The following is a 12,763-nucleotide window of genomic DNA, read 5'->3' on the forward strand; positions in this document are numbered from 1 at the left end:
CAACTATGCACACACACACACACACACACACACACACACACACACACACACACACACACACTTGCTTCACTGAGCCCAGTGACTTCCACAGCATGGAGAGCTGGCAAATGCCCAAGGGAAAAAGTAAGCAAGTCGCAGCTTCTCAGAGAAAAAAGTAGATTCCCCTGCTCGTAGGCAAACAGGGGAAGCCTGGCACATAGTGTAGGTGTCTAACTATATGGGGAAAATTCACAGGAACTAGAGATAAAAGATATCAGTCAGCAGTTAAAAATAGATCTGCTACTAACTCCATCCAGTCCTCCACGCACATTGGAGCCTTCACTCTAAACCAAACAAGCCAAACAAGCCAAAGCCAAGACTCTTGTTTGTACCCCAACAATAGACCCAGGCCTGGCACCCACCCAGTGTTCAGTAAAGTTTGAAGGAGAGAGTGGAGGAACTAGGAGGAACGTCTGGTGAAAACTATACCAGTGGCTATTGTCAGTCAAAGTTCAGGGCGCCAGTATGCTGGGCTAGCTTCGCGGCAGGAGACAGACAACCAGGGACACATCACTGAGCGGAGAAGCAGTATTTCTTTATTCACGAGCGAATGGTTCAAAAAACTAATCTAATCTAATCTAATCCCAACCCAAGTCTGTCCTGCCTCTCTCTCCTCCGCCAGAAGAGTCAGGAACCAAGGAAGTAAGTAGGATAGGGGGCGGGGAGAAGAAAGAAGCTCGAATTAGCAAGGACTAAACCAAAATCTCCCGGAGGCAGGAGGAGTGAGACCAAACCAATGTAACAGAATGACCATGTAAATAGACCACAACGTCAAGCAATGTAACAGAAGGGATCCCAGAAGCAGAACTAGAAGCATACCAACAAGCTCCTAGTCCCTAAGGAAGGCCTTATCACTCTTCTCAGCAGGCCCTCTGCCACTGAACATTGTGTGAGAGATGAGCTTAGGTTGGTCTAAGGACAAACTTACGAAGTTAATTTTAACTGGAGAACTATTCCCTGCTAGCATATCCAATTCATTACACAGAAATTATTTCTGGAGATAAGGCAACATTTAAGAAATGAATTGGCTTAAAGAAACACAGCAAGGAAAGGTAGGGTGAAGGTATGGCCAAAAATGGTGAAATTTCAATGACTGGAGTTAAAAATCAACTACTCTGGGCACCTGTAGAGTTTATCTGCTACTCTCAGCCAAGAGCCTAGTTAAGGTGTATGTCAGGGCCCTTCAGAAAAGCAAAACTAGGTCATTCTCCCTCTCTCTCTTCCTCTCTATAGAAAGAAGGGAGATTTAAAGGAACTGACTAGAAAAAGGGAGAAAAAGCAAGTCCAAAATCTTCTTGAGAGGACTGCAGAAGGGTACAGGTAAATAGCATAATGGTTATCCAAAAAGACTTTCATGCTTGGGACTTTGGAAAATTGAAAAACAGAAAGGTTGCCCCAGACTGCAGGTTCAACAGAACAGTGGCCCACATAGCACTAGAAAAAGATCCCACTGACCTGCATCTCTGGACTTTATGACAACCTCCTTGCTGCCTCTGACCTTCAAACTGTCCTCTAATAGGACTCCCTTCCTGATGGTGTTAGTGCAGATAGGAGAACCATGTCCTGGATTTCCTACATCCCATCTGTACGGGCCTCTGTTAAAACACATATGTGTGATTGTGGTGGGTGAGTCCTATTTGGTAAAGGAGGAGGGTGATGGAATCTGTCCCCACTGTAGAATGGGCTCCTGTCGCCATCTGAGGATTTATACTGGGGGATTAAATGCCACTTTGGGAGACTAGTGCACAAAGGGATGGAAGACAGATCCTAAATGGAAAGAAAACTCAGCCTCACACTGCCCACACCTCTGCACAGACCAGAACAGGAACAAAGTGATGGCTCATGGGTGCCAGGTGGTGGCACACCTGGTTAAGTGCATGTATGACCACGCACATGGAACCAGGTTAAAGCCCCTGGTCCCCTCCCCCTAAGGGGGGAAGCTTCATGAGTGGTGAAGCAGGGTGTCTCTCTGTCTCTCTCCCTATCTTCCCCTCCCCTCTCAATTTCTCTCTGTTCTATCAAATCAAATAAATAAAGTTGTTTTAAAAAAAAAGTGATGGCTGCAGGGTAAGCCCAGGATGCTGAAATTCCCAAGCTTGCCTCTGAGACTGCCCAGGGGGTCTACAGGAGCCAACATCTGGACCCCTGGCCAACCTGGCAGCTTTATCGTTCCAGGGCTCTGCAAAGCAGGGATTAAAGAGGAGCTGGAACTCAATCTCTCTTGGTAGGCCTGACCCTCAGCACCCACAGCCTGTCTCCAGGGGAGTGTGCTGGCCTTGATTTTTCACACCAGAGTTAGAGAAAAAAAAAAGAGGGGGGCTGAGATCAGAGAGCTTATCTGTCCCAAAGGCCCAGGAGATAGCTACAGCTCCAAGGATATGCTCAGCAAAGTCCTGGAACAAATTTTACCAGCGACACCATCGATCCTTTCCTGTCTGGGCTCTTTGCCTCCTTCTGGTTTCCTGCTAACATGCACAATGCACAGCTGCTTCTTCATTGCCAGAACCCTGAAGTGTAAAATCTGTAAATCAGAAATGTCCCCTTGTGGAGGGTCAGCAGCTGGCCGCACTGGGCAGAGTCAGGAGGAGCGGGAGTGCCGTGTGCCTGCAGAGCTCTCCATGTGCCAGTCAGCCCCTGGCTCTGCTTCTCTCCCTCACCCTCCTCACTCGGCAGCGTAAGTTAGGGGAATGTGCCTCCCCTTCAGAAGACTTCATGATTTTGAAAGTCTCACCTCATGTCCTGCCTCTCCCCTGAACAAGGAATAAGACTTGGGATCCACAGGGGAGCATATAACTCTCTGCCTTTAACACCACACTGTCCTCTGTACCCAGCACTACTGCTGTGGGTGTGACTCAGGATTTCTGAGCAGCACAGCTCCTCGCCTCCCACTCCAGGAGAGCTCAGGAGAGGTGGGTTCATGTCTGTCTAACACTAGCCTTCTCCACCAGTACCGGGTCTCCAACCCCCTCACCCTCGGGCACTGCAGCTAAACCCTTGGCATGGTGAGCCCCTTCTCCCAGTATCCACAGCCATGGTGGCAGTGAGGTGAGCCAGGAAGGCATTCCCCCCTACGCCACCATGAGTAGCAGACTGGGGGGCCTGGTCCTGCCTCAGGAATTATATGGACTCAAGTCTACATTAGGGGCTCAGCAGGCACAAGAAAAGACCCTTCTAGGTCAGAGTTGCTCCCAAAGTATGGCAGCTCCAGGACTGAGTGACTGTCCAACAGTTGCTGTTCTCCTCACCCCATCACTTCCAGGAAGCCCCATTACCCATCTCCAACTTCAGAGACTGGCTAGAGTAGCCCGGTAAATCACTGAGCCCTATTTTAGCAAATGGCCTGGATGGGGCCTGATTACCCTCTGAACATAGCTCTGAAAAGGATTTTCTGAAGCTGGCCTCCGCCACCTCCTCCTCCTCTTCCCTAATGGAAACTGAACACTCCAGGGAGGTGGGGACCAGAGCCACCTGCGAGTATGGCTAGGGTTTCTGTGCTAATGATAATTTAATCATTCATTTTTCTCTAGGGCTTATTCCATGGCTTAGCCAAATCAAGGGCTTAGACACTGGGAGGAAAGAATAAGGCAATTATCAGACCAGAAGTGAGGGGGGAAAGATGGGGGAAAAAATAAGAAAATCTTTCCCTCTGCTGGTGGGGACTGGGGGCTCAAACCCAAGTACTTGCGCCTTGTAACATGTGCACTCAACCAGGTGTGCCACCACCTGGCTACGAGGTTTTCCTCTGCCCCCATCCTCATCCTCTGTCACCTGAACAGCAGTAATAGCTTCACTCTGGAGCCCAGACTCCAATCCAACCTCAACACTACTGCCAGAAAGAACATCAATAAGAATTTATCCAAAAGGGTCATTTTCCAGTTTTCCAAACTCTACCAGGATGTAGCTGGCTAAAAGCTCCTTTGCCAGTGTGTGAGAAAGCCTTTAACTAACCTAGCCCAGCCTGGCTCTCCAGCTTCACTCCCCCATGTTCCCTGAGCCCCTCTCTTGCCACATAAATTTCCAAAACCACAACTCTGTATCTTTGTGCACACTGTCCCCTCTACACACACCATTCCCTCTTTTCTTTCTCTTTCTTTCTTTCTTTCTTTCTTTCTTTCTTTCTTTCTTTCTTTCTTTCTTTCTTTCATTCTTTCTTTCTTTTTTTAACCAGAGCACTGCTCAGCGCTGGCTTATGATGGTGCGGGAGACTGAACCTGGGACTTCGGTGCCTCAGGCATGAGAGTCTCTGCATAACCATTATGCTATCTAGCCCCGCCTTCTTCCCCCTTTTCTTTACCTTCATTATTGTGAAGAAAATGAACTTAGTCAGACCTTCCTGCCTCAGACCATCAGGCTTTCCTGCATGGGAAAGCAGGTGCCTGGGTAGATAACCAGGCAGCTGCCATGTTCTGCGGCCTTGGGGCTATCCCTATACCCAACACTACTATGCATGTATGTATATCCCTCTTGTTACATTAGGAAGGTAAATGCTGGCAAGATGCCACTTTTGTTCTCCTCCTATATATTAAAGGGCAGGAAGAAGCTCCTGGGGGACACTGGGGGGTGGAGAGGGCTTGAGAGGAGTTTGTGGGCTCTGGGGACTTTGGAGGCCTTTGGAGAACCCTGGGCTCCTTGAGAGGGGTGCTGCTACAGCTAAGATGCAGGGACACTGATCCAGGAAGCAGTTGCTGCTGCTGCGCCAGAAGCTGACCAGCAACTGCTGAGCAAGACAGCAGCTGACAAGATACAGAGCTGCTGAGGAGCCTGCAGCTAAGGTCTGAGGAAGCTACCTGGAGAGCTGCAGATATGAGGAGGGGCGGGGAGCAGAGCCCCCATAGAAGAGAGCTGAGCTGCTGCTCAACAGGGACAGAGCAGAGGGGAGCTCAGTTGAGCTGGTTCCCTGCCAGAATAAAAGGATGCTTCTGCTGTGCTGTTGGTGCCTCCCTGTGCCTTCCTTCCAGCTCCCACCATTGACACCATCCCTGTGTCCCCGCCATCAGAATGGACAATGTCCCCTGCTGTCCTCTTCACATAGCAGTTGTCCACAGTCAGCCTCTATGCCCTTCTCTCTCTTTTTATTGAGGAGATTAACAGTTGACCGTTAACATACAGTAAATACAGTAGTTGGTACACGTGTAATACTTCTCAGTTTTCTGTACAACACTCCAACCCCCCTCCAAGTAGGTCCTCCTCCACCATCATGCTCTGGGATCACTACCCTCATCCCCAGAGTTCTTTACTTTGGTGCGATATACCAAATCCAGCCCAACTTCTGCTTTGTGTTTTCTCTTCTGCTCTTACTTTTCAACTTCTGTCTATGAGTGGAGCCATCCCATATTCATCCTTCTCTTTCTCCCCATGCCCTCCCCTTAGTCCCCCTTGCCCCAGTGCACCCAGCTGAAGTTCATGGAATGTGTGTGCTCTCTCGTGATTCCGGGCTCCTCTTTCTATTTCCACATTTACAAAGGTGCAGTGGAACATTTTGTAAGTGTCTAGCCATTATCAAAGTGGCCAAACATTTGTATTTGATGGGAAAATAGTTTAGCTAAAACATCAAGCCACTGGATAAGTGGGACACAGAAATGAAAATTATTCTGTCATGATTAAAAATAAAAAATAAATAAATAAAGGTGCAGTGGAAGAGCCTGCCTTTCCACTCTATTAGATCAGAAGCTTCAGAAGGATGAAAGAAGTCACATTATATCTTTTTTTAATTAGTTATTTAATGTTGACTTACAAAATTATGGAATAACAGGGGTATAATTCCACACCTTTCCCACCACCAGAGTTCTGTGTCCCCATTCCCTCCACTGGAAACTGCAAATGTTCTCCTAAGGCCACAGTTACAGGTTGATTATTATTTCTATGACTATCTGTCTATATTTACATATATTTGCCTAATGCTTTTCTATGGTCTTGCCTTCTCTTCCTTTGTGAGTCACACCTCACCTGTTAATGTTTCTGAATGTCCTTTCTTTATTTCCTTTTCTTGCTCCGGGTCCTGATGGAATTAAACTATTAAACTATGTCTTGACATCTCACATAGTCAGATATAGGGGGAGTTGCGGGAGACTGGACTTCAGAGAGACTGTGGAACAACTAACTGAGTGAATGGCTGACAGGAAGTGGATGGAAATAGCCACTGGCCCAGATCCCCCCCCCCAAACTGAAGCAGCATTTTCATCTTCCCTCAAGTGTCATTTTCATGCAGAGTCATGTCTTTCTTTCTTTTTTTTCCAAGAACTTATTTATTTATGAGAAAAAAAGGAGGAGAGAGAAAAAAAAAAAAACAGACATCACTCTGGTGTATGTGCTGTCATGGATTGAAGTCGGGACCTCATCCAGTGTTTTATCCACTGCGCCACCTCCCCGACCACATCATGCAGAGTCATTTCTCAAGCATTTATCTTATGGTTTTTGTCAGTGTTTCCTTTTTATAAATAAAAATTTATTTATAAAAACAAAATTCTATCCCATTTTAGTAAAATCTGCTGAACGAACTACAAACTCAAGTTCTTTTTTTTTTTTTTTTGATATTTATTTTATTTATTTATTCCCTTTTGTTGCCCTTGTTGTTTTATTGTTGTAGTTGTTGTTGGATAGGACAGAGAGAAATGGAGAGAGGAGGGGAAGACAGAGAGGAGGAGAGAAAGATAGACACCTGCAGACCTGCTTCACCGCCTGTGAAGCGACTCCCCTGCAGGTGGGGAGCCGGGGTTCGAACCAGGATCCTTATGCCGGTCCTTGGTTTTGCGCCACCTGCGCTTAACCCGCTGCACTACAGCCCGACTCCCCTACAAACTCAAGTTCTTATGTACTGATGTTCTTATGTATTGATGCTATTAGGTTCTTCTGCATTTGTTTATGTACTTGTTGCATGTGTTTGTCAGGAAAATGAGAGCACCTGAGTTTCTAGATACTAGACCAGCAATGACATCTAGAATAAATGTACAAAAGTAGAGGGTATGGGAGCTGCAGGTGGTAAGATCTTCTGACATATCTTCAAAGGCTCTACTCCATCTCCTGTCCAAGCCTCTTCATCCTGTCTGCTATGTCATCTCTATACTGGAAGATGTAGAAAGAAAGGCTGAGTGGGTGGTTGTCTGAGTTGGTGGAGTTGTGTGTGTGTGTGAGAGATAGAGGGAGAGAGAGAGAGAGAGAGAGAGTGTGTGTGTGTGTGTTTGTGTGTGTGTGTCTGAGTGTGTGTCTGTGTGTGCTGCTAGCACTGTTTAGGGATATAACTCTGTATACACATGTGAGTGTGGGTGCATGTGTTCCCTGTCACTGTTCCCTTTCAGGCTATAAATTTACAAGAAAGACCCTGAAAGTGCTTTCTCTGTTTTGTTTCATTTCTTATTATCCAGTAAGCACAGCTGGCTAATTAGTTAACTATAGTAAACAGACGGTGAGTTTTTAGGGTTACCCACTCTCCTGGATCCCTGTCCACATGTCCTTCCCCATATCCTAGCAATAAGCAAAGCAGACAATACCTTCTTCTCCTCTACTCCATGCCCCTCTGCCATCTGCCTCAGCTCCTTCCACCACCACCACCACCCCTACCCCTGCAAGGGACCCTCACTACTGACACAGTCCCCTTAAAGGCAGCCCAAATCCTCAGGGGTCTACTCAGGACAGGAGTGCAGTCACCAGCCCCCTGTGAAAGCTGGTCCTCTCCACCCCCTTCGCTCTCCATCTGCTCATGCAGGGCACGTCCTGTAGTCAGTGCAGAAGGAGGAACTGTCTGCAGATCCCCCAACACTGGCTGCCTCTGTCCTCGCCAACAACTGAAGACTGTCCCAGCCCCACAAATGCTTCCGTGGCTTTGTCTCCAGTAATGCCACAATCTTGCTCCACCAATTAATGAAGCACCTTCTCTCCCGCAATGCTTCAATTCCCCAAAAGCCAAATATAAAGTATATACAATTACACAGTTTGATAAAGGAAGGTTTACGTCTATAATAATTCTCAATGAAAGAGCATCCTATGAAGGGATTGTTTAATTAGAAGACAACAATGGGATAGAAGGCAAATAAAAAGAGAAAGAGATGACAATTGTTAATCCAAAGCTAAATAAATATATTTTACTTGAGTCCTTAAATGCATTTTTCCAAGCCCAGATATATCTGTTCAGCCTGCAAATGAATTCTAGCATGAAATATATCTGAAAAATGAACAAGTAGAGTTTGACTCACTTTTTCTCTCCCTGCTTAAAGAACAGCAGAAAGCACTGGAATCCTGTCTCTGAAATAATGACTGCTTCTCCAAGACAAGTTGGGGATTGTTGGCAAAGACTTGTGCTCCACAAAAGGGGGTTTAATATTGAGGAAGACCACCGTGTAGACTTCTATCTCCAAGGAAAGGATATAAATGTACTTTTTTCTTATTGCATCCCGAGTACAACTAACACACCAAAAATTAGGAAAAAACCAAACAGAAGGTGACAGGCAGTGGCACACATGATACCATGCATAAGAGCCCACTTATAAATCCTGATCCTCACTTGTAGGAGAGAAGTTTCTAAGCAGGGAAAAGGTACTACAGGTGTTTCTCTCTCTCCCATACTATTACCCCTCCCCTCTCAGTTTCTGTATCTCTATCCAAGACAAGAAAAAAAAAATGGTGGGAGTCAGGCGGTAGCACAGTGGGGTTAAGCACAGGTGGCGCAAAACACAAGGACCAGTGTAAGGATCCCAGTTCAATCCCTAGCTCCCCACCTGTAGGGGAGTCGCTTCACAAGCAATGGAGCAGGGATGCAGGTATCTATCTTTCTCTCTCCCTCTCTGTCTTCCCCTCCTCTCTCCATCTCTCTCTGTCCTAGCCAACAACAACAACATCAATCATAACTACAACAATAAAACAACAAGGAACAAAAGGGAATAAATAAATACATTTTTTTAAGTAAATGGATGCCAAACCTAGATATAGTCCAGGTCCCCTGAGATAGAGCACAGGTTCAAACGTGCCCATAAACTAGGGAAAAATATATACCTGAAAGCAGAAGTACACAAGACCATGCAGAGAATACCCCCCAACACTTCATCTGTACTATTTCAGTCTTTAGGTCCATGATTGTTCAACAATTTGTTTGGCTTTGTATGTTAACTCTCTTTTCAGCCACCAGGTTCCAGATGCCAGCAAGACTTCCAGACTTCCCTGGACAGATGACTCCATCAATGTGTCCTAGAGCTCTGCTTCCCCAGAGCTCTACTTTCCTATAGGGAAAGAGAGAGGCAGACTGGGAGTATGGATCAACTAGTCAACGCCCATGTTAAGTGGGGAAGCAATTACAGAAGCCAGACCTTCCACCTTCTGCAACCCATATCTCCCAGAGAGATAGAGAATGGGAAGGCTATCAGGGGAGGGGATGGGATATGGAGATCGGGTTATGGGAATTGTGCGGAACTGTACTCCTCTTATTCTATGATTTTGTTAATGTCTCCTTTCTTAAATAAAAAAAAAAAAATGGCTGCCAAGAGTTGTGGATTTGTCTTACAGGCACAATGTCCCAGCAATAACCCTGGTACCAATGGAAGGAAGGAAGGAAGGAAGGAAGGAAGGAAGGAAGGAAGGAAGGAAGGAAGGAAGGGAGAAGGGGAGGGAAAGAATGAAGAAAAATATCAGGCAAATCTGAATAGTAGAAAGAATCCAGGCCAGTGAGGGTCTTCCATTTTGTCTTATATATTCCAGATTATATCTGAAGAGTTGACAACCCAGATACCAGTAGTCACAGCAAAAAGATAAAAGGCAAGAAGAAAAGAGGAGGGGAAAAAAAGAATGAAACAAAAAAGCAAAGGAAGAAGAAAAAAAGAATGAAACAAAGAAGCAAAGAAAGAAGAAAAATGGAGGGAGGTGAGTGAGAGGAGGAAGGTGAAGGAAAGAAGAAAGGTAGGACAAAAGAGGAAAGATAAACATGCTCTCTCTAGCTAAATTAGATCTAGGAGGGCAGACTAACAAGATAAAAACTTTTAGACACTAACTATTCTACTCTAGCTAAGTACTAGAACACAAAAATAATAATCCCGGGAGTCGGGCGGTGGCGCAGCGGGTTAAACACACGTGGCGCAAACGCCAGGACCTGCATAAGGATCCCAGTTCGAGCCCCCGGCTCCCCACCTGCAGGGGAGTTGCTTCACAAGCGGTGAAGCAGGTCTGCAGGTGTCTGTCTTTCTCTCCTCCTCTCTGTCTTCCCCTCCTCTCTCCATTTCTCTCTGTCCTATCCAACAACAATGACATTAATAACCACAACAATGTTAAACAACAAGGGCAACAAAAAGGAAAATAAATAAATAATTAATTATAATTATAATAATAATAATAATTCCACACTCCAGAGAAGACCAAACAGAGAGGCCAAATGTCCACCCTCATTCGCATGAAGAGGCAGAAAAGCCTTAATGGAAAAACAATATCCACTACTACTTGAAGCAAAGATGTCACTCCCTTTTGACATAAAATTTCTGTGGAGTCCATGTGTGAAGTAATGGCAACACACTCCTACTTCTGCAAGCTAGGGGGAAACAATAGTCCTACAGAAAGGAAGAACCCCCAACAATAAGGAAGAACCCCCACTTGTCCATAGAACATCCTAGGCTGCACTCATTTCAGCACCTGTCTTCCTTGAGTGGCAGAATATATTGACCCAGCCTCCCTTGATAGTCAACATGGAATGTGAGCTCAGACAGGGATGCAAAGGTTACACAGGCTCCTGTGCTACATATGAATAGGTATGGGCTCTAGGTCAGATTGATTAGGTTTACAGTATTTATATACTTTTCCAATATTTGGGAGCTACTCTCTTCCCTGATGCAGCTTTCTAATCCTATTTTCAACTCTGACACCATCTTCCCAAACAAGACTTTTAGCCCACCTGTATATTAGCTGTTGGGCTCAGGCCAAAGTCAGTAAAGTCAATGGGACCCATGGAATATACCTAAAATAGACTTCCTACATTCTTCCAGCATGAAAACCCTAAGTCTGCTATATTCTTACCTTTAGTTTCCTGATTATTAAACACTTTGTTCTGCTTTATGTCTTAATGCTTTTCAGCCACCAAGTTGCAGATGCTATCATGACGCCAACCTGACTTCCCTGCACAGAAAACCTCACCAAAGTGTCCTGGAACCTCATCTCCCCAGACCCCCATCCCACTAGGGAAAGATAGAAACAGGGTGGGGGTATGGATTGACCTGCTAATGTCCATATCCAGTGGAGAAGCAATTACAGTATAGTCTGTACCTTCTAGCTTCAGTACCCCATAATGATCTTTGGTCCATACTCCCAGAGGGATAAAGAATAGGGGACTTTCCAGTGGAGGGAATAGGATATGGAACTCTGGTGATGGAAATTATATAAAAATGTACCCCTCTTATACTACAATCTTGCCAATCATTATTAAACCACTAATTTAAAAAAATCAAAAGGAGAACCTGTACTTTACTCTGTCTTGGAAATAATGAACATCAGTCCTCTCCTCATAGTGGCATCAGAATACACCAGCAAAAATGATCGATTTAAGATCTAGAGCTTCACAGCATAACATCTGGACCCAAATGTCCAGAATTCAAATGAAAGTCACTCTTCATAGCAAGAACCAGGAAGAACTCACACTAAATGAAAAAAAAAAAAAAAAGACTATAACAGATTCATACTCTGAAATGATGGAAATGTTCAGAACAACCTGGCAAAGATTTTTGAAGCAGCCATCATAAAAATACTTCCATGGGCAGTTGTTAGTACACTTGAAACAAATAGGAAAAAAAAAAACCAGAAAAATCTCTCCAAAGAAATATAAGATATAAAGAAGAATAAAATGAAAATTTTAGTATTGAAAAACACCACTGCTGAAAATAAAGCTCAGTAGGTGAACTCAACAGCAGAGCGGAGGTGACAGAGGGGGGAAAAATAATCAGTGAAATGAAAGAACAATCTAAACGTCAGTACTAAAATAGACTGGAAAAAAAAATTGAGCATAGCCTCAAGGAGTTACAAGACTATTTTTATACAGATATAGAAATAGATAGATAGATAGATAGATAAATAGATAAAATATTTGTGTCACCAGAGTCCCAGGAAAGGGTGGTAATGCATGTGATTGACTTCAAGGGCAAGAACCTAGGTTCAAGGCCCTCATTCCCACCTGCAGGGTAAATAGTACTGGGAGTATCTCTCTATTTCTATCTCTCCCTCCCCTCTCAATTTCTCTCTGTCCTGTCAAATAAAAGGGAAAAAATATTTAAGTCAACTCACCAAGAAGACACAACAATCTTTATAATGTGCATACACCAAGACAAAGGTGTTAAATATATTTTTAAGTGATAGAACTTAAAAGATCAAATATTCAAACCCACAACTATAGTTCAAGACTTATTGAACTATAGTTCAATAATCTCTGCAGATGATAGAAAAATTAACACAAATATAGCAAGAACATAGAAGTAATTCCACCAACCAACAGTATATGACACATATTTATAGCACTCTACTCAACAGCAAAATACATACTGTTTTCAAGTACCCAAAGAAAATACATACCAGTAAAGACCACATTTGGGGGCCATAAAGCAAAAGTCAAAAACAATTTAAAAGATTAAAATCTTACAGAGTGCTTCTCTGATCATAGTAAAAATCAATTTAGAAATTAGTAACAGTAAAAACTCCAAACACTTGGAAACCAAGTCATAGATCGAAGAGGAAATCTGACAGAAAATGAAAATACAGCAGGCCAAAA

At 44.4% G+C, this 12,763-nt stretch overlaps 1 protein-coding gene across 2 annotated transcripts in view; it reads right to left on the reverse strand.

Moving 5' to 3' along the window:
• The window catches only part of GRID1 (glutamate ionotropic receptor delta type subunit 1), a 955,154-nt gene that overhangs the window by 604,781 nt on the left and 337,610 nt on the right, over positions 1–12,763 (reverse strand). The gene's annotated exons all lie outside the window — the stretch shown is intronic.

Source organism: Erinaceus europaeus, chromosome 1 (genome assembly GCF_950295315.1).
Source record: "Erinaceus europaeus chromosome 1, mEriEur2.1, whole genome shotgun sequence".
Lineage (NCBI taxonomy): Eukaryota > Metazoa > Chordata > Mammalia > Eulipotyphla > Erinaceidae > Erinaceus > Erinaceus europaeus.